We start from the raw sequence: 26,952 nt of genomic DNA, 5'->3' as shown, positions 1-26,952 counted from the left end.
ATTTAGCATTAGGGTTAGGGGTAGAGTTAGGGTAATGGATAGGGATAGGATTGGGGTTCAATTAAATTTAGTGCAATGGATAGGGTTAGTGATAGCAAAAGGGTTAGCATTAGGCCTAGGGTTAGCATTTGGCTAGGCTTATCTTTAGGGTAATCTAAGAGCTAAAGTTAGGGCTAGGGTTAAGTTTAGGTTTAGTGCTAGCATTAGGGTTAGGCCTAGGATTAGTATTATTTAGACTTAGGGTATTTTTGCCATTTGAGCTAGGGTTAGTGCTAGTGCGAGGGTTAGGGTTAGTGTCAGATCTAGGGTTAAAGTTAGGGTTACGATTAGGGCTAGGTTTAGGGCTAGGACAAGGGCTAGGTTTTGTGTGAGGTTTATGGCTAGCATTAGGGCTATGGGTAATGTAGGAGCTAGGGTTATTTTTATGGCTAATTTTAGGGTTAATGTTATAGATTAATCTAGTGTTAGGATTAGGTTTTGGGTTAGCATAAGGATTAGAGCTACGGTTTATGTTAGGGTAAGTGTCATTGTTTGGGTTAGGGTTAGGTAAAACTTTAGGGTCATATTAAGGACTAGCTTTGGGTTTAGGCATAAGGTTAGTCTTTGTGTTTGGTTAAAGGATATTTTTAGGGCTAGTGCTAGGTTTCTCTTTAGGGCTAAGTGTAGATTTATGACTCTATTTAGGATTAGGTTTGGTCTAGTGCTAGTGTTACTGTTATGTTTAGGTATAGGCTTACCAGTAAGGTAGGGTTATGTTTTGCTTTAGGTTTAGGTTCAGGTTTAGACCTAGGGTTATTATTAGAATCAGAATAAGGGTCAGGGCTTGGGTTAGGGTTTGAGTTAGGGTTAGAGCTTGAATGAGGGCAGGGTTAGGACTAGAAATAGAGCTAGTGTTTGGGGTATGCTAAGGATTAGGTTTAGGACTAGGGTAGCATTAGGTGAGTGTTTGGCTTAGGAAAAAATAGGGTTAGAGATAGGGTTAGAATTAGGGTTAGGGTTAGGTTTAGGGCTAGGGTTAGGATTAGGATTTTTGTAGAATTAGGGCTACAGCTAATGAAAGAACTAGGATTTCAATTAGGGCTAGTTCTAGGGTTATCAATGTTTAGAGCTAGGGTTAGTATTAGGTTCTGAGTTAGGGACACGTTTTTTTTTCTAGGGTTAGGCTTAGAACTCAAATTAGGGCTAGGTTTAGGGCTAGGTGTAGGGTTAGAGTTTGGTTTAGTTTAAGGGTTAGGTATATGGTTATGGCTCAGTTTTGTTTTAGGGCTAGGTTAGGGTTAGGGCTAGTTTTCCAATTAGCATTAGGGTTAAGGCTAGTGTCAGGATGAGGTTTAGGCTTATGTTTAGGGTTAGACCCAGGTTTAGGGCTAGGATGAAGATGAGGGCTAGGGTTGTGGGTAGGGATAGGGCTAGGTTTTTTATTATCTTAAGGGATAGGTATAAAATTAGGGATATGTCTATGTTGACATTTAGAGATAGTCTTAGAGCTAGGGATAAGTTTAAGTTTAGGATTAGGGCTAAATTAGGGCTAGGATTAGCACTATGTCTAGTGTTACTGTTAGGCCTACTGTTAGGTGTAGAGATAGGGTTAGTGTTAGGTTTAGGGTTAGAGTTAGATTTAGAAAAAAGGTTGGAGATATATCTAGGTTTAAGACTAGGTTTAGGGTACGAGTTAGGATTAAGACTAGGATTAAAGTTAGAATGAGGGTTTGTATTAGGGCTAGGGCTTGAAATAAAAAGAGAGCTAATGTCAGTACTAGTTTTCTGGTAAGTTTAGCTTTAAATTTAGGATATGGCTATGTCTAGTGTAAGAGTTAGATGTAGGGTAAGGCCAAGTTTAAATGTAGGTGTATTATTGTGGTCAGAGTCCAGGTAGGGTTTGGTTTAGGTTATAGGGTTAGGCTAAGGTTTAGGGTTAGGTTAGTGTTATGTTTAGGGTTAGGGTTAGGGTTAGGATTAATGTTAGTTATAGGGTTAGGGTTAGGGTTAGGATTAGTGATAGTATTTGAGTTAGGTTTAGGGATAGGTTTAGGGTTATGGTTAGTGTTTCAGCTAGGGTTAGGTTTAGATTTAGTGTTAGATTTACGGTGAGCGTTAGAGTTAGGGTTAGGGTTAGTGTTAGAGTTAGGGTTAGGATTAAGGTTAGGTTTAGGGTTAGGATTAGTGTTATGTTTTGGGTTAGGTTTAGAGTTAGTGTTAGGTTAGGGTTAAAATTAATGTTAGTGTTAGTTGCATGTTTAGGGTTTGGGTTAGGATTTGGGTTAGTGTTAGGTTTAGGACAAGTGTTAGGGTTGGGGTTATGGTTAAGGGTAGTCTTAGGTTTACTCTAAAAGTTAGAGTTAGTATTAGGTTTAGTGTTGTTAGGGTTAGTTTTCAGGTTAGTGTTAGAGTTAGTGTTAAGTTTATGGTTTGGCTTAGGGTTAGGGTTAGGGTTAGTGTATTGCAATGGTCTGTGTTAGTGTTAGAGTTAGTGATAGAGCTAGTGTTAGGGTTAGGGTTATTGTTGGGTTAGGCTTTTGTGAGGTTTACTGCTAGAGTTAGGGTTAGGGTTAATGTTAGGGTTAGGGTTAATGTTAATGTTAGGTTTGGGTTAGGGTTTGGGTTATTGTTAGGTTTATGTTTAGGTTTAGGGTTAGTGTTGGTGTTAGTTTTAGGGTTAGATTGAGGGTTAGTGTTATGTTGGGGTTAGAATTATGGTTAGTGTTAGGGTTAGGGTTAGGGTTCAGTTTGTGTTAGGGTTAAAGTTTAGGGTTAGAATTAGAGTGTTAGGTTATGGGTTACGGTTAAATTTAGGGTGTGTGTTAGTGTTAGGGCTAGGTTTAGGTTTAAGTTTAGTGTTAGGGTTGGGTATAGGATTATCATTAGTGTTAGAGTTAGAGTTAATTTTAGGGTTAGGGTTAGGGTTATTATTAGGGTTAAGTTTAGGGTTAGGGTTAATGTAAATTTTAGGGTTAGGTTTAGGTTTAGGGTTAGTGTTAGGGTTCGGGTTAGGCTTAGGCTTAGTGTTACTATTAGTGTTAGAGTTAGTGTTAGGTTTAGGTTTAGGTTTAGGTTTAAGGTAAGTGATAGGGTTAAGGTTACAGATAGCATTAGGTTTAGTGTTAGGGGTATGTTGAGGGTTGATTTAGGGTTAGGGTTAGTGTTAGATTTAGTGTTAGGTTTAGTGTGAAGGGTAGGTTTTGTGTTAGAGTTAGGGTTATTTTTAGGTTTGGTCTTACAGTTAGGGTCAGGGTTAAGTTTAGGGTTAAGGGGAGGGGTAAAGGTAGGATTATGGTTAGTGTTTTGGTTATGGATAGGGTTAGGGTTAGTGTTACGTTAGTGTTAGGGTTAACATTAGGGTTACTTTTAAGTTTAGGGTTAGGTTTAGGTTTAGTGTTAAGTTTAGGGGTAGGGTTAGAGTTAGTAGTAGGGTTAGTGTAAGGATTATGTTTAATGTTAGTGTTAGGGTTAGCGTTAGAGTTATGGTTGGTCAGGGTTACGTTTACTGTAAGGATTAGTGTTTGTGTCATGGTTATGATTAGGGTTAGGTTTAGTGTTAGGTTAGTATTAGGTTTAGGGTTAGCATGATGGTTAGTATTAGGGTTAGTGTTAGTGTTTGAGTTATGGTTAAGTATAGAGTTAGTGTTTGGGTTAGGGTTAATGTTAGGGTTAGAGATAGTGTTAGGGTGAGTGTTAGGGTGAGGTTTAGGGTTAGAGTTAGAGTTAGAATTAGGGTTACAGTAAGGTTTAGGGCTAGTATTAGATTTAGGATTAGGGTTTGCAAAAGTTTTAGGGTTATGGTTAGGGTTAGGGTTAGTGTTAATGTAAGGGTTAGGATTAGGGTGAGGCTTAGTGTTAGTTTAGTGTTAGGGTTAGGTATTTTTTTAGCGTTAGTGTTAGTGTTAGAGTTAATTTAGGTTTAATTAATTTAGGATTTGTGTTAGAATTAGTGTTAGGGTGAGTGTTTGGGTTAGGGTGAGGATTAGGGCAAGTGTTAGTGTTATGTTTAGAGTTAGGGTTAAGCTTAGTGTTAGGGTTAGGGTTAGGATTAGGGTGAGAATTATTGTTGGGATTAAGGTTAGGTTTACCTGATAGAATTAGGGTTAGGTTTCGGGTTTTGGATAGGGTTAGGGTTAGTGTTAGGGTTAGGGTTAGGATTAGGTTTAGGGTTATTAGTTTTAGTTTTAAGGCTAGGTTAAGGTTAGTTTTAGGGTTTGGATTGGAGTTAGTCTTAGGGTTGGGGTTAGGGTTTGGGTTAGGGTTAATTGTTATGGTTAGAGTTAGGGTTAGTGCTAGTGTTATGGTTAAGTTTAAGGTATTTGTTATGGTTAACATTAGGGTTAGGTTTAGGGATAAGGTAAATGTTAGTGTAAATGTTAGGGTTAAGTTTGTGTTAGGGTTAGGTTTAGTGTTAGGGTTAGGAATAGTGTTAGGGTTCGGGTTAGGGTTAGGTTTAGTGTTACGATTAGGGTTAGGGTTAGAGTTAGGCTTAGGATTTTTAAGGATTTTGTTAGTGTTAGAGTTACTGTTAGGGATAGTGTTATGATTAGGGTTAGGATTATGGTTAGATTTAGGGTTAGTGTTAAAGTTAGTGTTATGTTTAGGGTTGGGGTTTAATTAACATTAGGGTTATTTTTAGGGTTAGGGTTAGGATTAGTGTTAGTTTTGGGGTTAGATTTAGTGTTAGGTTTATGTTTATGGTTAGTGTTACGGTTGAGGTTAGGTTTAGGGTTTGAGTTAGGTTTACTGTGAGTGTTAGGGTTAGTGTTAGGGTTAGGTTTAGTGTTAGTGTGAGTGTTAGTGTTAGGGTGAGTGTTAGTGTTAGGTTTAGGTTTAGGGTTAGGGTTAGTGTTAGGGTTAGGGTTCCATTTAATGTTAGTGTTAGTTTCAGGTTTAGGGTTAGGGTTAGTGTTAGAGTTTCAAATAGATTTAGGATTAGCATTAGGTTTATGGTGAGCATTAGCGTTACAGTTAGATTTTGGTTGAGTGTTAGTGTTAGTGTAAGGTTTAGGGTTAATGCTAGGTTTAAGGTTAGCATTAGGGTTAGTGTTAGGATTAGGGGTAGGGGTAAGTTTAGTGTTAGGTTGATGGTTAGTTTTAGGGTTAGGGTTAGGGTTTTTGTTAGGGTCTATGTTAGTGTTAGAGTTAGTGTTTCAGTTAGTGTTATGTTTATGGTTAGTGTTAGGGTTAGGGTTTTGTTTAGGATTAGTGTGAGCGTTAGGGCTAGCGTTAGTGTTAGGGTTAGGGTTAAGGTTAATGTTAGGGTTACCATTAGGATTGGGGTTTGTGTTAGGTTTAGGTTTAGGGTTAGGGTTGCTGTTAGGTTTAGTGTTAGATTGAGGATTAGTGTAATGATAAGAGTAAGGGTTAGGGTTAGTGTTAATGGTATGGTTAGGGTTAGGGTTAGTGTTATGGGTAGATTTAGTATTAGGGGTAGGTTTAGTGTTAGTGTTAGGTTTAGGATTATTTTGTGTTAGGGTTAGGATTAAGATTAGAAATAAAGTTAGTGTTAGAGTATCGGTTATGGTTTAATTTAGGGTTATTGTTAGGGTTACTGTTAGGGTTCATTTTAGGATTAAGGTTAGTGTTAGGTTTAGTGTTAGGGTTAGGCATAGAATTATGGTTAGTTTAAGGGTAAGGTTAGTGCTAGAGTTATCATTAGTGTTATGGTTAGTATTAGTGTTAGAGTTAGGGTTAGAGTTATGATTATGGTTAGAGTTAGTGTTAGGGTTAGGATTAGTGTTAAAGTTAGGGTTAGGGTTAGTATTAGTGTTAGGTTCAGGTTTAGCATTATAGTAAAATGTAGGGTCAGGGTTTTGGATAGTGTTATTGTTTTAGTGTTATGGTTAGGATTGGGTTAGAGTTAGGGTTGGGATTATGTTTAGGATTAGTGTTAGGGTTAAGGTTTGTGTTGTTTTAGGTTTAGGATTAGCGTTAGATTTAGTGTTTGGGTTTGTGGTAAGATTAGGTAGGCTTAGGTTTTGTTTTAGGGTTACGGTGTTTGTTAGTGTTAGTGTTAGGATTAGGAATAGGGTTAGGTTTAGGATTAGGGGTAGTAGTAGAATTATGTTTAGTCTTATGTCAGTATTAGGGTTAGCTTTAGGGTTAGGGTTGGGATTAGTTTTAGGATTATAGATAGGTTTAGGGTCAGGGTTAGGGTTAAGGTTAGGGTTAAATTTAGGTTTAGTTTAAGTGGTAGGGTAAGGGAGAGTGTTAAGGTTAGTGTTAGAGATAGGGTTAGGGTTAGGTTTAGGATTAAGGTTATGGTTAGGGTTAGAGTTTTGGTTAGGTTTTGGTAGTGTTAGATTTAGAGTTAAGTTAAATTAGTGTTAGTGTTAGAGTTAGGGTTAGGTTTAGGATTAGTATTATGGTTAGGGTTAGGGTAATGATTAGTGTTAGTGTCAGGGTTAGGGTTAGGGTTAGGGTTAGTATAAGGGTTTGGTTTTGGGTTAGTGTTAGCTTTACGGTTAGTGTTTGGGTTAGGTTTAATATTTAGATTTAGATTTAGGGTTAGGGTGAGGGTTAAGTAAGAGTTAGAGTTAGGGTTAACATTAGGTTCAGGTTTAGGGATAGGGGTAGGGTTTTTGTTAGTGTGAGTATTAGTGTTAGGTTTACTGTTAGTGTTATGGTTAGGGTTAGGGTTTTGGTTAGGATTTGAGTTAGAGTTAGTGTTAGGGTGAGTGTTTGGGTTAGAGTGAGGATTAGGGCTAGTGTTAGTGTTATGTTTAGAGTTAGGGTTAATCTTAGTGTTAGGGTTAGGGTTAGGATTAGGGTTAGAATTATTGTTAGGATTAAGGTTAGGTTTATTGTCAGGTTTAGGGTTAGGTTTAGTGTTAGAGTTAGGGTTAGGTTTAGTGCTACAGTTAGGGTTAGGTTTAGTGTTAGTGTTAGGTTTCAGGTTAGGGTTAGTATTAGGGTCAGGGATAGGGTTAGGGTTAAGTTTGTTATTAGTGTTAGGGTTAGTGTTTGGGTTAGGGTTGGTGTTAAGTTAGGGTTAGGGGTAGGGGTAGGATTAGGGTTAGGGTTAGAGTTAGGGTTTGTATTAGTATTAGTGTTACGGTAGTGTTAGGGTTTAGATTTGGGTTAGTATTAGAGTATGGGTTAGGGTTAAAATTAGGGTTATTGTTTGGATTAGGTTTAGGATTGGGGTTAACATTTGTGTTTGGACCAGGGTTATGCTTAGGTTTGTTTTAGGTTTAGGATTAGGGTTAGGTTTCAGGTTAGGTTTAGTCTTAGGTTTAGGGTTAGGGTTAAGGTTTGGTTTAGTGTTAGTGTTAGGTTAGTGTTTGGGTTAGGGTTAGTGTTAGTGTTAGGGTAGGTTTTGGGGTTAGAATTAGTGTTAATGTTAGAGTCATTGTAAGTTTTAGTGTTAGGGTTAGGGTTAGGGTTAGGCTCAGTGTTTGGTTAGGGTTAGTGTTTGGGTTGGTGTTAGGGTTAAGTTTACGGTCAGGGTCATTGTTAGGTTTGGGGTTAGGGTTAGGTTTAGGGATATGTTTAGTGTTAGTGTTACAGTAAGGGATAAGTTTATGGTTAGGGATATGTTTAGGTTTATGTTTAGGGTGTTTTTTCCTTGCCTCTGCCTAGGCCTGCTTCAAGAGGGAACAAAGCATAGAGATCAAACTGAAAACTAATTGAGTGTGTCAAGTTTTGAAGCTATATTAAACCGAATTTTATTTAGAGTTCCAACTACATCTATTCCTATAGGGGAAAACGAAGTGAAACCAAAATATTCAAAGGGTTCCTGTTAAAGAACACTTCAAAGTAGAAGAATGAAATTGGGGGCCCAAGTGTTACTGGAGTACCGATATTCTTGCCAAGTAACAATAAGTTTGTGTAAAAAATATTTGCTGAGATTTTAGTCAACTCAGAGTTCTGTGGAAGCTTGGCAAAAACTCTCAAATTAAAGTGTGCTTTTCTTTGCTTTGCTTAGGGCTACTTCAAGAGGGAACACAGCATAGAGAGCACACAAAAAATTAATTGAGTTTGTCAAGTTTCAAGCAGCTAGCACAAAGCATGTTTGATTTAGGGTTCCAAATGTATCTATCCCCATAGGGGAAAGTGAAGTGAAACCTAAAAATTCAAACTGATACTGCAATTGAACGCTTCAACCTAGAAGAATGAAATTTGGGGGGCCAAGTATGACTGGAGTATCAATCATTCCTACGAAGTATCAACAAGATCAGGTGAAAAAATATTTGCTGTGATTTCAGTTAACATGGAGTCCTGTGGAAACATGACAAATGCTCTCTAATGAAAGTTTTTTTTTTTTTTTTCCCAGCCTATACTTTGGGCTACTTCAAGAGGGAAAAAAGCATAGAGAGCACACTGAGAACTAATTGAGTGTGTCAAGTTTTTAGCGGATAGCACAAAGCTTGTTTGATTTAGGGTTCCAACTCTATCTATCCTTATAGGGGAAAATGAAGTGAAACCTAAAAACTCGAACTGATCCTGCAATAGAACACTTCAGCCTAGAAGAACGAAATTTGGGGGACCAACTGCGACTGGAGTACTGATCATTAGTGTCAAGTATCATCAAGATTGGGTGAAAAAAATATCTGCTAGGATTAGTTCTGTGGAATATTGGCAAAGACTTTCAAATGAAAGTGTTTTTCCCCAGCCTCTGCTTCGGGTTACTTCAAGAGAGAAAAAAACATAGAGAGTGCACTGAGAATTAATTGAATGTATCAAGTTTCAAGCTGTTAGCACAAACCGTGTTTGATTGAGAGCTCCAATTGCATTTATGCCTATAGAGGAAAATGAAGTGAAACCTACAAATTCAAACTGTTACTGCAAAGGAAGGCTTCAACCTAGAAGAACGAAATTTTGGGGGCAAAGTGAGGATGGAATTCTGATCATTCCTGCAAAGTATCAACAAGATCGTGTAAAAAAGTGCTTGCTGAGATTTCACTAACGTCGGAGTTCTGTGGAAGCTTTGCAAATGCTATCACATGAAAGTGTTTTTCTCATTGCCTCTCCTTAGGGCTACATCAAAACACAACAACGAATGGAGAGCAGACTGAGGAATAATTGAGTAAGTCAAGTTTCAAGCAGCTAGCATAAAGCATGTTTGATTTAGGTTTCCAACTCTATCTCTATAGGAAAAAACGAAGTGAAACCGAAAATTCAACTGATCCAGCAATTGAACGCTTCAATCTAGAAGAACAAAATTTGGGGGGGCCAAGTGTGACTGGAGTATCAATCACTCCTACCAAGTATCTACAAGACCGGGTGAAAAAATATTTGCTGAGGTTTCAGTAAACTCGGAGTTCTGTGGAAGCTTGGCAAACACTTTTAAATCAAAGTGTTTATCCCTAGCCTCTGCTTCGGGCTACTTCAAGAGGGAACAAAGCATAGAGAGCACACTGAGAACTAATGGAGAGTGTCAAGATTCAAGGAGCTAGCACAAACCCTGTTTGATCTAGAGTTCCATCTGCGTGTATACCTATAGGGGAAAACAAAGCAAAACCTAAAATTTTAAATTATTCCTGCAAACGAACGTTTCAACCTAGAAGAATGAAATTTGGGGGGCCAAGGGTGGCTGGAATACCAATGATTCCTGCAATGTATCAACAAGATAAGGTGAAAAAAATATTTGCTGTGATTTCATTAAACTCGGAGTTTTGTGGAAGCTTGGCAAATGCTTTCAAATGAAAGCGTGTTTTCCCAGTTTCTGCTTTGGGCTACTTCAAGAGGGAACAAAGCATAGAGTGTGCAATGAGAACTTATGCAATGTGTCAAGTTTCAAGCAGCTAGCACAAACTATGTTTGATTTAGATTTCCAAATGCATCTATCCCTATAGGGGAAAATGAAGTCAAACTTAAAATTCAATCTTTTCCTGAAATTGAATGCTTCAACCTAGAAGAACAAATTATGGGGACCCAAGTGCAAATGGAATAATGATCATTCCTGCCAATTATCCAAAAGATCGGGTGAAAAAATATTTGCTGAAATTTCAGTCAACTTGGAGTTTTGAGGAAGCTTGGCAAACGCTTTCAAATGAAAGATAATTTTCCTTGACTGACAAGTGCCACTGCTTAGGGCTACTGCAAGAAGGAATAAAGCATAGAGATCACTCTGAGAACTAATTCAGTGTGTCAAGTTTGAAGCAGCTAGCACACACCGTGTTTGATTTAGAGTTCCAAATGCATCTCTCCCTATAGCGGAAAACAAAGTGAAACTTAAAAATCAAACTTTTCCTAGAATCGAAAGTTTCAACCTAGAAGAACCAAATATGGGGACACAATTGTGACTGGAGTAACAATCTTTTTTGCCAATTATCAAAAAGTTCGGGTGAAAAATATTTGCTGAGATTTCAGTGAACATGGAGTTTTGTGGAAGCTTGGCAAACCCTTTCAGATGAAAGTTAATTTTCCTTGACTGACAAGTGTCTCTGCTTAGGGCTACTGCAAGAGGGAACAAAGCATAGAGAATGCTCTGAAAAGAAATTGAGCATGTTAAATTTCAGGCAGCTTGCACAAACCGTGATTGATTTAGAGTTCCAACTGCATGTATCCCTATAGGAGAAAATAAAGTGAAACCTAAAATTTCAAAGTGTTCCTGTAAACGAATGCTTCAACCTAGAAGAACAAAATTTTTTGGGGGGTCAAGTGTGACTAAAGTACTGATCATTACAGCCACATATCATCAACATAGGTTTAAAAAATATTTGCTGGGGTTTCAGAAAACTCGGAATTCTCTGAATGCTTGGCAAACGCTTTCAAATGAAAGTGATATTTCCTTAACTGACAATTGCCTCTACTTAGAGCTACTTCAAGAGGGAACAAAGAATAGAGAGTGCAGTGAGAACTAATTCAGTGAGTCAAGTTACAAGCAGCTAGCGAAAACATATTTGATTTAGAGTTCCAACTGGGAGTATACCTATAGGGGAAAAGGAAGTGAAACCTAAAAAATCAAAGTGTTCCTGCAAATGAACCCTTTAACTTACAAGTACGAAATTTGGGGAGCAAAGTGCATCTGGAGTACTGATGATTCCTACAATGTATCAACAAGATCGGGTGAAAAAATATTTGCTGAGATTACAGTAAACTCTGAGTTCTGTGGAAGCTTGGCAAATGATTTCAAATGAAAGTGTTTTTTCCTTGCCTGTGCTTAGGGCTACTGCAAGATGGAGAAAAAAAATCATGCAGAGTGCACTGAGAACTAATTCAGTCTGTCAAGTTTCAAGCAGCTAGCACAAACCATGTTTGATGCAAGAGTTCCAACTGCATCTCTCCCTATAGGGGAAAACGAAGTGAAACCTAAAAATTCAAACTGTTCCTGCATACGAATGCTTCAACCTAGAAGAACGAAATATGGGGAGCCAAGTGTGACTGCAAGACTGAACATTTCTGACAAGTATCCAAAAGATCAGGAGTAAAAATATTTGCTGAGATTTTGGTGAACTTGGAGTTCTATAGAAGCTTTGCAAATGCTTTAAAATGAAAGAAAATTTTCCTTGATTAACAAGTGCCTGTGCTTAGGGCTACTTCAAGAGGGAACAAAGCATAGAGTTTACACTGAGAACTAATTGAGTGTGTCAAGTTTAAAGCACCTAGCACAAACCATGTTTGATTTAGAGTTCCAACAGCATCTATCTGTATAGGGGAAAACGAAGTGAAACCTAAAAATTCAAACTGTTCCTGCATAGGAACGATTCAACCTTGAAGAATGAAATTTGGGGAGGGAGCAAGTTCTAATGGAGTACCTATTATTACCACCAAATATCATCAAGATTGGGTGAAAAAAAATGTTGGATAGGATTTCAGGAAACTCAGAGTTCTGTGGAAGCTTGGCAAACAATTTCAAATGAAAGTAATTTTTCCTTGACTGACAATTACCTCTGCTTAGGGCTACTTCAACAGGGAACAGGACATAGAGTTTACACTGAGAACTAATTAAGTGTGTTAAGTTTCAAGCAGCTAGCACAAACCATGTTTGATTTAGAGTTCCAACTGGAAGTATACCCATAAGTGAAAATGAAGTGAACCCTAAAATTCAAAGTGTTCCTGCAAATGAACCATTTAACCTAGAAGTACAAAATTTGGGGGATCAAGTTTGACTGGAGTACTGATCATTATGACCAACTATTAAAATGATCAGGTGAAAAAAATATTTGCTGGGATTTCAGTAAAATTGGAGTTTTGTGGAAGTTTGGCAAACACCTTCAAATGAAACTGTTTTTTCCCTGCCTCTCCTTGAGGTTAGTTCAAGAGGGAATAAAGAATAGAGAGTGCACTCACAATTAACTCAGTGTGTAAAGTTTCAAGCAGTTAGTACAAACCATGTTTGATTTAGAGTTCCAAATGCCTGTCTCCCTATAGGGGAAAAAGAAGTTAAACCTAAAAATTCAAACTGTTCCTTCAAACGAACGCTTCAACCTAGAAGAACTAAATTTGGGGGTCAAAGTGCGACTGGAGTACCAAACATTTCTGATAGTATCATCAAGACTGAGTGAAAAAATATTTGCTGGGATTTCAGGAAACTCAGAGTTCTGTGGATGTTTGGCAAATGCTTTCAAATGAAAGTGTTTTTTCCTTGCTTGTGCTTAGGGCTACTGCAAGAGGGGAAAAAATCAAAGAGTGCACTGAGAACTAATTCAATGTGTCAAGTTTCAAGCAGATAGCACAAACCTTGTTTGATTTAGAGTTCCAATTACCTGTCTCCCTATAGCAGAAAATGAAGTGAAACTTAAAAATCAATTTTTTCCTAGAATCGAAAGTTTCAACCTAGAAGAACCAAATATGGGGGCCCAAGTGTGACTGGAGTAATGATCTTTTTTGCCAATTATCGAAAAGATTGGGTGAAAAAAATATTTGCTGAGATTTCAGTGAACATGGAGTTTTGTGGAAGCTTGGCAAAGGCATTCAAATGATAGTGATTTTCCTTGACTGACAAGTGCCTCTGCTTAAGGCTACTTGAAGAGGGAACAAAGCATAGAGAGTGCACTGAGAACTAATTGAGTTTGTCAAGTTTCAAGCAGCTAGCACAAACCATGTTTGATTTAGAGTTTCAACTGGGAGTACACCTATAGGGGAAAAGGAAGTTAAACCTAAAAATTCAAAGTGTTCATGAAAATGAACACTTTAACCTAGAAGTACAAAATTTAACCAAGTGCAACTGGAGTACTGATGATTCCTAAAACATATCAACAAGATCGGGTGAAAAAGTATTTGCTGAGATTTCAGTAAACTCAGAGTTCTGTGGAAGCATGGCAAACGCTTTCAAATGAAAGTGTTTTTTTCCTTGCCTCTGCTTAGGGCTACTGCAAAAGGAACAAAGCTTTGAGAGCGCACTGAGAACTAATTCAGTGTGTGAAATTTAAAGCAGCTAACAGAAACCATGTTTGATTTAAGAGTTCCAACTTCATCTCTCCCTATAGGGGAAAACAAAACCTAAATTTCTAAGTGTTCCTGTAAATGAACGCTTCAACAGAAAAGAATGAGATTTGGGGGACAAAGTGTGACTGCAAAACTGATCATTGGTGCCAAGTATCAAAAATATAGGGTGAAAAAAATATTTGCTTGGATTTCAGTAAACTCAGAGTTTTGTGGATGCTTGACAAATGCTGTCAAATAAAAACGTTTTTTCCTTGCCTCTGCTTAGGGCTACTGAAAGAGTGAAAAAGCATAGAGAGTGCACTGAGAACTAATTGAGTGTGTCAAGTTTCAAGCAGCTAGCACAACAAGTTTGATTTAGGGTTCCAACTAGAGTAAAATAAAGTGAAACCTAAAAATTCACAGTGTTCCTGCAAACAAACACTTTAAAATAGAAGAACGAAATTTTGGGAGCCAAGTGTGGCTTGAGTCACCGATGATTTCTGCAATGTATCAACAAGATCAGGCAAAAAAATATTTGCTGAGATTTCAATAAACTTGGAAGTTTTTTGAAGTTTGTGGAAGCTTGACAAATGCTTTCAAATAAAAGTGTTGTTCCCTTGCCTCTTCTTAGAGCTTCTGCAAGAGGCAACAAAACATAGAGGACACACTGAGAATTAATGGAGTGTGTCAAGGTTCAAGCAGCTAGCACTAACCGTATTTGATTTAGAGTTCCAACTGCATCTATCTGTATAGGGGTAAACTAAGTGAAACCTAAAATTTCAAAGTGTTCCTGCAAACGAATGCTTCAACCTAGAAGAACGAAATTTGGGGGGCCAAGTGCAAATAGAGTACCGATCATTTTTGCCAAGTATGAACAAGATCGGGTGAAAAAAAATATTTGCTGAGATTTCAGTAAACTCGGAGTTCTGTGAAAGCTTGGAAATGCTTTCAAATGAAAGTGATTTTTCCTTGACTGACAAGTGTCTCTGCTTAAGTGTACTTCAAGAGGGAACAATCCATAGAGAGTACTTTTAGAACTAATTCAAAGTGTCACATTTAAAACAGCTAGCAGAAACCTTGTTTGATTTAGAGTTCCAAATGCATCTCTCCCTATAGGGGAAAACTAAGTGAAATCTAATTATTCAAAGTGTTCCTGAAAAAGAACACTTAATCCTAGAAGAACTAATTTTGGGGGCCAAGTGCTACTGGAGTACTGATTATTGCCACCAAATATCATCAAGATAAGGTGAAAAAATATTTGCTACTATTTCAGGAAACTCAGAGTTCTGTGTAAGCTTGACAAATGCTTTCAAATGAAAGCGTTGTTTCCTGGCCTCTGCTTAGAGCCTCTGCAAGAGGGAACAAAGCATAGAGGGGGCAATGATAACTAATGGAGCGTGTCAAGGTTCAAGCAGCCAGCACAAACTGTGTTTAATTTGGGGAAAATGAAGTGAAGCCTAAAATGTCAAAATGTTCCTACAAACAAAGTCTTCAACCTAGAAGGCGGAAATTTGGGGGGGGGGGGCACGTTCCACCACAATACCAATCATTCCTGCCAAGTATCAACAAGATTGGGTGAAAAAAAGATTTTCTGGGATTTCTGTAACCTTGGAGTACTGTGAAAGCTTGGCAAATGCTTTCAAATGAAATTGTTTTTTCCCTGCCTCTCCTTTGGGCTACTTCAAGAGGGAAAAAAGCATAGAGAGCATACTGAGAACTAATTGAGTGTGTCAAGTTTTAAGCAGGTAGCACAAACCATGTTTGATTTAGATTTCCAACTTGGAGTATACTTACTGGGAAAAAAGAAGTGAAACCTAAAAATTCAGAGAGTTCCTGGAAACAAATGTTTTAACCTAGAAGTACGAAATTTGGGGAACCAAGTGTGGCTGCATGATGATTCCTGCAACTTATCAACAAGACCAGGTGAAAGAATATTTGCTGAGATTACAGTAAACTCTGAGTTCTGTGGAAGCTTAGCAAATGCTTTCAAATGAAAGTGTTTTATGCTTATCTCTGCTTATGGCTTTTGCAAGAAGGAACAAAGGATAGAGTGAGCACTGAGAACTAATGGAGTGTGTCAAGGTTTAAGCAGCTAGCACAAACAGTGTTTGATTTAGAGTTCCAACTGCATCTATCTGTATAGGTGAAAACAATGTGAAACCAAAAAACTCAAACTGTTCCTGCAAAGGAACACTTTAACCTAGAAGAAGAAAATTCGGGTGGCCAAGTGCTACTGGAGTACTGATCTTTACCGTCAAGTATCATCAAGATTGGGTGAAAAAAAACTATTTGCTGGGATTTCAGGAAACTCGGAATTCTGTGGAAGCTTGGCAAAAGCTTTCAAATGAAAGTGTTTCTTCCTTCGCTCTCCATAGGGCTACTTCAATAGGGAATAAAACAGAGAGCCCACTGAGACCTAATTCAGTGTGTGAAATGTCAAGCAGCCCACAGAAACCATGTTTGACTTAGAATTCCAATTGCATCTATCCCTATAGGAGAAAACGAATTGAAACCTAAAATTTCAAAGTGTTCCTGCAAACTAATGCTTCAACCTAGAAGAACAAAATTTGGAGGGCCAAGTGCGACTGGAGTACCAATCATTACCGCCAAGTATCAAGATGATCAGTTGAAAAAATATTTGCTGAGACTTCAGTAAACTTGGAGTTCTGTAGAAGCCTGGCAAACACTTTTAAATGAAATTGATTTTTCCTTTACTGACAAGTGCCTCTGCTAATCTCTACTTCAAGAGTGAAAAAGGCATGTATATTGCACTGAGAACTAACTGAGTGTGTTAAGATTCAAGCAGTTAGAACAAACCGTGTTTGATTTAGTGTTCCAAATGCTTGTATCGCTATAGGGGAAAACAAAATGAAACCCAAAATTTCAAACTGTTCCTGCAATTGAACGCTTCAATCTAGAAAAAAACAAGATTTGTTGGGGCCTAGTGCAACTGGAGTACAGGTCATTTCTGCCATGTATCAACAAGATCGGGTGAAAAAAATATTTGTTGATTATTCAGTCAACTCGGGATTCTGTGGAAGCTTGGCAAACACTTCCAAAAGAAAGTGTTTTTCCTTGCCTCTGCTTAGGGCTACTTCAAGAGGGAAGAGAGCATAAAGAGTGATCTGAGAACTAATTCAGTGTGTGAAGTCTCAAGCAGCTAGCACAAACCGTTTTTAATGTAGAGGTCCAAATGCATGTAACCTTAAAGGGGAAAATGAAGTGAAACCTAAAAATTCAAAGTGTTCCTGCAAACGAACACTTCAATCTAGAAGAACACACTTTGGTGTGCCAAGTGCAACTGTCCAAGTGTAGCTTTCTTCATCCGAAATGTTGATAAATGGCAGGAATGATCGGTACTCAGGACACACTTGGCCATGCAATTTGCATTCTTCTATGTTGAAACATTAATTTGTAGGAACACTTTGAATTTTTAAATTTCCTTTCGTTTCTCCCTATAGGGACATATGCAGTTGCAATTCTATATCAAACACGGTTTTTGGTAGGTGGTTGAAACTTGACACACTGAATTAGTTCTCAGTGCCCTCTTTATCCTTTGTCCCCTCTTGAAGAGCCCTAAGCAGAAACAAGGAAAAAAATTCCTAAGCCTAACCCTAACCATAACACTAAAATTAACCGTAACTCTAACCCTAACAATATCACAAAACCTAACCCTAAGACTAACCCTAACCCTAACACTAACACAAACTCTAAACCTAACCCTAAACCAAATGCTAACACTAACCCTAACCGTAACTGTAAACAAAAAAACTAAGCCTAAACCTAACACTAAACCTAACCCTAATACTAAACCTAAACTTAACTCTAAGCCTACACTAACAATAACAAAAAACCTTAATCTAAACCTAAACATAAGCCTAATGCTAACCCTAATCCTTACCCTAAACAACTCTAACCATAATCCTCACCCTAAACCTAACATTACCCTAACCCTAAAATAGGCCTAACATGAACCATAAACCTAAGCCTAACCATAATACTAACATAACACTAACCCTAACACTAACCTAACCCTAAAACTAAATGGAAACTTAACACTAACCCTAACCCTCACTCTAACCCTAACACTAAATGTAACTATAGACCTAAACCTAACACTAACCCTAACTGTATCTTAAACCATACAATAAACTTAACCTAACTCTAAACTGAACTCTAACACTAACCCAAAACATAACCCTAACACTAAACGCAACCATAATCATAAACCTAATTCTAACAATAACCTTAACTCTATCCCTAACCCTAACCTACATTTAACCATAATCCTAACATTAACATTAACCATAAACCTAACCATAACACTAACCCTAACGTTAACCCTAACCCTTCCCTAAGACTAACCATAACCCTAACACTAAAATTAACCCTAACATGAAACATAACCCAAAAACCTAACTCTAATCTAACCCTAACCATAACCCTAATACTAGCACTAACCCTAAACTTAACGTAACCATAACATTAGCCCTAACCCTACACCTACACCTACCCTAAACCTAAACTTAACCCTAAATTTATCCCTAATCATAACCATAACCAAAACCCTACCACTCACCCTAACAAAAACACTAACCCTAACATTAACCCAAACTGTAATAATAACCCTAAGCCTAAACCTAACTCTAGCCCTCATCCTAACCCTAATCCTAAATCTAACACTAACACTAACCCTAAATCTAATTCTAATTATAAAACTAATCCTAATCGTAACCATAAACCTAACCCTAACCCTAACGCAAACCCTAAAGCTAACACTAAACCTAACACTAATCATAAACCTGACACTAACCATAACCCTAACACAAACCTTAAACCTAAATAAACACAAACCTTAAACCTTAACCTAAAGCTAACACTAACATTAACCCTTACCCTAACCCTAACCTTACACTAACACGAACACTAAACCTGACCCTAACATTAACCCTAACTGTAATCATAACCCTAACCCTACGCCTAACCCTAATCCTAACACTAACTTTAACACTAAAACTAATGTAACACTAACCCTAATCCTAACCCTCATTTAACACTAACCCTAAAACTAACTGAACCCTAAACCAAACCTGAACCCTAAAACTAACTTTAACCCTAACCCTAAATATAACCAAACACTAAAACTAACCAAAAACCTAACCCTAAGTCTAAACATAACACAAAACCTAACAATAACACTAATCCTAATCCTAAACTAACCCTAACCCAAAAGTAACCCATAAGCAAAACTAAACTTTAACGCAAATCCTAACCATAATCCTATTGCTAACTCTAACCTTAACCTAAAACATAACGTGAAAACTAACACAAATCCTAAACCTAACTTTCACCATAACAATAATGATAACCCTAATCCAAAACCTAACACTAACCCTAACCTTATCGCTATCCCTAACTTTAACCAGAACAATAACCCTAAACCTAACCCTATGCGTCACACTAAACCTACCCTTTCCCTAACCCTAACCCAAACAATAACCCTAACTCTAACCCAAACCCTATGCTTCACCCTAAATCTAACCCTAAATATAATGCTAAACCTAACCATAACCCTAAAACTAAACCTAACCCTACTTCTTACCCTAACTTTAAACCTAATCATAACCAGAATAGTAACTCTAACACTAAACATAACACAAACCCTAACTCTAACCATAACAATAACCGTAACCTGATCCTAACCCTAAACCTAACCTAAACCTAAAACTAAACCTAACCCAAACACTAACCTTAAACCTAACCCTAAACCTGACCCTAACACTAACTCTAACCATACCCTTAACCTTAGCCAAATTCTAACCCAAACAATAAACCCTAACCTTAATTCTAACCCTAAATTAAACCTAACACTAACCCTAAAACAAATCCTGTTACCGAAACCCTAACCCTAACCCTAACCCTAAAACACACCCTAACGCCAAACCTAACACTAACTCTAAAATTAACATTAACCCTTACACTAAAATTATCCCTAACCCTAACACAAACTCTAAATGTAACCATAACACTAACTCTAACAATTACAATAACCCTAACCCTAACCCTAACACAAACTCGAACACTAACCCTAACACTAACCCTAATCCTAACGCTAAACCTAACTCTAAGCGAAACACTAATCTTAACCCTAACACTAACATTAAACTTAAAACTAAACCTAACCCTAGCATTAAAACTAACCATAACTTTAACCCTAACCCGAACATTAACCCTAACCCAAACACTACCCTAACACTAACCATAATGCTAAACTTTAACAGTTACCCTATTGCTATGCCTAAACTGAATCCTAACACTAACCCTAAACCTAACCCAAACCCTAAACCTAACCATAACAAAACCCTAAACTAATCCTAAAACTAACCCTATCTTAACTCTAACCCTACCCTAAACCTAACCCTAACCCTGAAATTAACCTGAACACTAATCCTAACTCTAACACTAAACCTAAACCTAACCCTAAATCAAACCCTTACGTAAACCCTAACCATTACCTAAACCTAACTTAATGCTGACCATAACCCTAACACAAATTCTAAATGTAACCATAAACCTAACCATAACCCAAATCCTAATCCTAACACAATTCCTAAACCTCACCCTAATACTAACTCAAAGCATTACCCTAAACCTAATAAATCCTAACCCTAACCCTAACCCTTATCTAACACTAAACTTAAACGTAACCCTAACCCTAACACTAACCCTAAATCTAACCTTAACCCTAAGCCTTACAATAACCCAAACAATAATCCTAGCCATAACACTTACTCTAGCCTTAACCCTAAACTTAACCCTTACACTTACCTTAACACTAAACCTAACCCTAACACTTACACTAACCCTAACCCTTACCCTAACTCTAACCCTAACCCTTTCTCAAACCCTAACGCTAATCCTAAAACGAACCTTAACCCTGACCCTAAACCTAACCATAAAACTAACCCTAACCCTAACACTAACCCTAAAAAAACCCTAACCCTAATTCTAACCAAACCCTAACCCTGACCTTAACCATAACACTTAACCTAACACTATCATAAACTTAACCCTAATCCTAAACCTAAGCCTAACCCTAATGCTAAACCTAACACTAATTCTAACCCTAACCCTAACCCTAAAACAATCCCTAACCATAACTCTAACACTTACCCTAATCCTAATCCTAAACCTAACACTTTCACTCACCCTAACCCTAACCCTAACACTAACACCAATACTAACTATAACTCTAACCATAATCCTAACCCTAACTTTCACTCTTAACCTAACGCTAACTCTAACCCTTACAATAACCCTAACAATAATCTTAAACCTGACCTTTATTATAACCTTAACCCTAACACTAACGCTAACACTAACCCTATCCCTAAAACTAACCATAACCCCAACACTAATGTTAACACTTACCCTGACACTAAACCTATCTCTAACTCAAACCTTTACTCTAACTCTAAAATGAACATTAACCTTCCCCTAACCCTAACCCTAATCTAACCATAGCCCTAACACTAACCATAATCCTTAACCTAACATTATGCTAAACCTAACCCTACTCCTAAATCTAACCCTAAACTTAACACTAACTCTAACCCTAGCCCTAACCCTAATCCTAAAACTAACCCTAATCCTAACCTTATACCAAGCCCTTACACTAACCCTAACCCTAGCCCTAAAAGTAATACTAACTGTAACACTTACCCTAAACCTGACCCTAAACCCAACCCTCACCCTAAACCTAACCCCATATTTGACGCTATCCCTAACCCTAACCCTTAAACTAACCCAACCCTAATCTTAATTCTAACTCTAACCCTAATGCTAACAGCAACAGTAAACCTAATTCTAACCCTAACTCTGACACAAACCCTAACCCTAATACTAACACTAACACAAACCATCAACCTAATCTTAATCATAACACTAACAGTAACCCTAACACAAACCTAACCCTAATTATAACACTGACCGTAACCTAACACTAACCCTAACTCTAACCTAACACTAACCCCAAACATTACACTAAAACTATACTTAACTCTAACCCTAATCATATCCCTAACACTAACTCTAACCCAATCCTTAATTCTAAATCTAACCCTAAAGCAAACCCTAAACCTAAATACTAACTCTAACCCTAAGCCTAAAACTAACTCTAACCTAAAAACTAATGCTAATCCCCTAATCATTACCATAATTCTAACCCTAACACTAACACTTACCCTAATACTAAACATAACCCTAACCCTCACACTAACACAAATACAAACCCTAACTCTAACACTAACTGTAACCCTAGAACTAAATCAAAACCCTACTCTAACCCTAACCCTAACACTAACGTAAACCTAACTCTTACCCTAAACCTAACCCTAAACCTATACTAACTCTAACACTAACCCTAACCCTATCCCTAACACAAACCCTAACCCTATCCCTAACACTAACACTAACCCTAACTATTATACTAACCCTATCACAAAACCTAAACCTAACAGTAATTCAAACCATAATCTAACACTAACCCTAACACTTTCCGTAACAATAGCTATGACCATAACACGTACATTAACGCTAAAACTAACCATAACCATAATATTAAACCTAACCCTAATCCTAACCCAAATTATTAACCCTAACACAAACCCTAAACATAAGCCTTAACCTAACAAAAACACTAACACTAACACTAACCCTAAAACCATTCCTAACCCTATACTTAACTCTAAAACTCACCCTACACCTAACCCTAACACTAACATTTACCCTAACACTAATTCTGACCCTAATCCTAACACTTACCCTCACCCTAACCCTAATTGTACCTTGACCCTCACCCTAACACTGACGCTAACTCTAACACTAACACTAACCCCAAACATATCCATAACCGTATCACTAACCCTATCCATAATCCTAATAATAACACTAAGCCTAAGCCTAACCCTAAAACTAACATTTCCCCTAAAGACAGACCTAACCCTAAACCTAACCCTCATCCTATGTGTAGCATTAAACCTAACACTAACCCTAATCCTTACACAAACTCTAACACTACACCTAACAGTAACCTATACCCAAAACCTAAACTTAATGCTAATCCTAACCATAACACTAACAATAATGCTAACCCTAACCCAAACCCTAACACTAATCCTAACCCTAACTCTAAGCCTAATCTGAACCGTAAATATAACCCTAAACCTAACCCTAACCCTCACCCTAAACCTAACTCTAAATCTAACACAAACCCTAACCCTAACACTAACCTAACGCTAACACTAAACCTAACCTAACCTTAAACCTAACCTTAAACCTAATACTAACCATAAAACAAACCTTAACCCTAACCATAACCATAACCCTAACCCAAACCCTAAACCTAAACCTAATGTTAACCATAACAATTAACCTAACACTAACACTAAATGTGACCCTAACCCAAACCCTAACACTAACACTAATCCTAACCCCAAACCTAACCTATCAGTAACGCTAACCCTAACCATAAACCTCAACCTATCACTAACCCTAACCCTTACCCTAACACTAACCCTAACCCTAACTAAGCCTAACTCTAACCCTAACCCTAACTCCTATCCTAACTCTAAAACTAACCTTAACCCTAACCCTTATCCTATAACAATGCTAACACTACCCCTTACTCAAACACTAACCCTAATCCTAACACAGACACTAAACCTAACCATAATTGCAACCGTAACCCTAAGACTAACCCAAACACAAACCCTAACCCTAACCCTAACACTAACCCTATCCTTGACCTGAAACCTAACCCTAATTCTATCCCTTACCTTAACCCTAACCCTAACACTAATCCTAACCTAATCCTACCTAAAACTCTAACCATAACACTAGCCCTAATGCTAACACAAACCCTAACACTTAACCTAACACTAAACCTAACCCTATCACAACCCTAACCCTAACAATAAACCTAACCCTAAACCAAACCGTTACACTAAACCTTACCTTAACCCTAACTCTAACCTGAAAAATAACCCTAAAACTAACTCTAACAATAAAACTGACACTAACACTTACACTAACCCTAATCCTAACACTAACTTTAAACATAACCATAACCCTAACAATAATTCTAACTCTAACCCTAACCCTAAATCCAACCTTTAGCCTATCTGTAACCCTAAATCTAACCCCACTTCTAGCCCTAACACAAACCTTAACCCTCACCCTAACTGTAACCCTAACACAAACCCTAACCCTCACCATAACTCTAACCCTAAAACAAACCCTAACCCTAATCCTAACAGTAAATCTAACCCAAACACTAACTCTAAACATAACCCCAAACCTAACACTAACCCTCATTCTATCACAAACCCCCAACCTATCCATAATCCTAACCCTAACTTAACCTTAACCCTAAACCTAACCTATCCCTAACCCTTAACCTAACCCTAACCCTAAAATTAAATTTAACCGTAACTCTAAACCTAAACCTAACACTAAACCTAACCCTAAATCTTACCCTAACACAAATCCTTACCCTAAACCTAGCATTAAACCTAACCCTAAATCTTACCCTAACACAAATCCTTACCCTAAGCTAACCCTAAACCTAACCCTATTTTTAAAAGTAATCTTTACACTAACCCTAACCCTAATCTATACCTAACCCAAACATAAACACTAAACCTAACCTTACCCTAACCCTAACCATAACTTTTATTCCCCTAATCCTAATTGTAATCCAAATATTAACACTACTCCAAAATTTAAACCTAACAAAAACACTTATCCTAACCCTAACACTAACCCTAACACTAACCCTAACCTTAACTAACCCTAAACCTAAGCCTAACTCTAGAACTAACTCTAAGCGTAATCATAAACCTAAGGCTAACACTTACCATAACCCTAACCCTATATCAAGAATAACACTAATCCTAACTCTAATACTAACCATAAACCCAACCCTATCACTAAACCAAACCCTAACATGAACCCTAAGTCTAAACTAACCCAAACACTAACTAAACAAAATTCTAACACTAACACTAACAGTAACCATACCTTAACCCTAACAATAACACTAACACTAACCCTAACCTGAACCCGAACCCGAACCCTAATCCTGACAGTAACACTCACCCTAAGTCTAATTTAAAACGGAAACCGAACCCTAACACTAATCCCAGCCTAACTCTAAACCAAAATTGAAACACTCACAGTAACACTAACCATAAACCTAACACTTACCCTAACCCTAACACAAACCCTAAAATTAACACTAAGCCTAACACTAAACTTAAACCTAACCCTAATCCTAACCCTAACAGTAACCATATTTCTAAACCTAACTCTAAACATAACACTAACCCTAACCCTAACACTAATCCTAAACCTAACCATTACCATAACACTAAACCTAACACAAACCGTAATCCCAAGACTAACACTAACCCTAACCCAACCATAACCTTAACCCTAACACTAATACAATCTAAACAATATCACTAACAGTAATTCTAACCAAAACCCTAATCCTACCTATGAACGTAACCTAACAGTAGCTCTAACTCTTACCCCAACACAAAACATAAGTCTAAACATAACACTAACCCTAAACCTAATGTAAACACTAACACTAAATCAAAACCTAACCCTTAGCCTAATTGTAACCCTAACCCTAAATTTAACCCTAACCTAACACAATCCTTAAGTCTTACCCTAATCCTAACCATAACACAAAAACTATCCCTAACCCTAACCCTAACTTTAACTCTAAACCTAATCATAACCCTAAGACTAAACATAACACTAAACCTAAAGATAACATGAACCCAACCCTAACATTAACCCTAACCCTATCTTTAACCCTAACACTAAACCTAACCCTATCCCTAAACCTAATGCTAAACCTAACACTAATCCTAAACCTAACGCTAATGCTAACCCTAACACTAACCCTAACAAAACTCTAACACTAAATGTAAACCTTACCCAAATTGTAACACTAAACCTAAAATTAAACTTAACCCTAAAACTAACCCTAACCTTAAACCTAACGCTAATCCTAACGATAATCCCAACCCTAACACTAATCCTAACCCTAACAAAAAACGTAATACTAACCATAACTTAATCATTTCCCTAAACCTAACCCAAAACCCAACCATATCATTAACACTATCCCAAAACCTTACACAACCACTAATACTAAATCTAACCCTAAACCTAACACTAAACCTAACACTAACCTAACAATACCTGTAACCCTAAACTTAAAACCATAATTCTAAACGTAAACTAAACCTAACCCTAACCCTAACCGTAAAACAAAACGTAACCCAAACCCTAAACTCTAAACCTAACACTATGACTAAACTTAACCCTAACCCAAACACTAACCATAACCCTAACACTAACACTAACCATAAACCTAACTCTAACCCTCACTCTAAACCTAGCAGTAAACCTAAACCTAACCCTAACCGTAACCCTTCTCATATCACTAACCCTAATGCAAAACCTAACAGTAACACTAATATTAATACTATCACTAATCCTAAATGTAACCCTAGAACTAACACTAACCCTAAACCTAACACAAATTTTAACCAAAAACCTAACACTAAACCTAACCCCAACACTAACCCTAAAACTAACACTAAACCTAGCCCTAATCCTAACTGTAACCCAAAACCTAACAATAACCCTAACCCTAATACAAACAATAACAAAACCCTAACCCTAACACTAACCTTAACCCAAACTCTAACACTAACTCTAACCCTAAACCTAAACCTATCACTAAACCTAACCCTAAATCTTAATCTAACCATTAACCTTACCCTAACCTGAATACTAATACTAACTCTAACATAACACTAACCCTAAAAATGAACCTAAACCTAACCATAATCCTAAACCTATCTCTAAACCTAATCCTAACACTATCCCTAAAAATAACCTTAAACCTAATTATAATGCTAACCCTATAACTAAACCTAAACCTAACCCTAAGGCTAACCCTAACACTAACCCTATCCCTAAACATAACACTAAACATAACACTAAACCTAAACCTAACCCTAAAACTAACACAAACTGTAAACCTATCCCTAACCCTAACACTATTGCTAAACTTAACGCTAAACCAAACAGAAACACTAACCCTGAACGTAACTTTAACTGTAACACTAACATGAACCCTAACCCTAAACGTAACACTAACCCTAACCCTAACATTCACATGATCCCTAACCCTAACACAAACCCTAACCCTAACCCTAACACTAACCCAAACACTACTGCTAAATCTAATCCTAACCCTATCACAAACCCTAAACCTAACACTAACACTAACCCTAACAAAACTCTAACCCTAAACCAAACAATAACCCTAACACTAACCCTAACACAAATATAATACTAACACTAACCCTAACCCCTACCCTAATACTAAATCTAATCCTAACCTAACACTTACTGTAACCCTAAACCTAACCCTAAACCTAACCCTTACACTAACCCTAAACCTAAACTTATCCCAAACTCTAATTCTAACCCTAAACCTAACCCTAAATTTAACACTAACCCTAACAATAACCCTATCCCTAATCTTAACTCTAACCCATACCCTAAACC

This window comes from Marmota flaviventris, chromosome 12, assembly GCF_047511675.1.
Source record: "Marmota flaviventris isolate mMarFla1 chromosome 12, mMarFla1.hap1, whole genome shotgun sequence".
In the NCBI taxonomy this organism is placed as follows: Eukaryota; Metazoa; Chordata; class Mammalia; order Rodentia; family Sciuridae; genus Marmota; species Marmota flaviventris.
Note: the sequence above shows the minus strand (reverse complement) of the source record.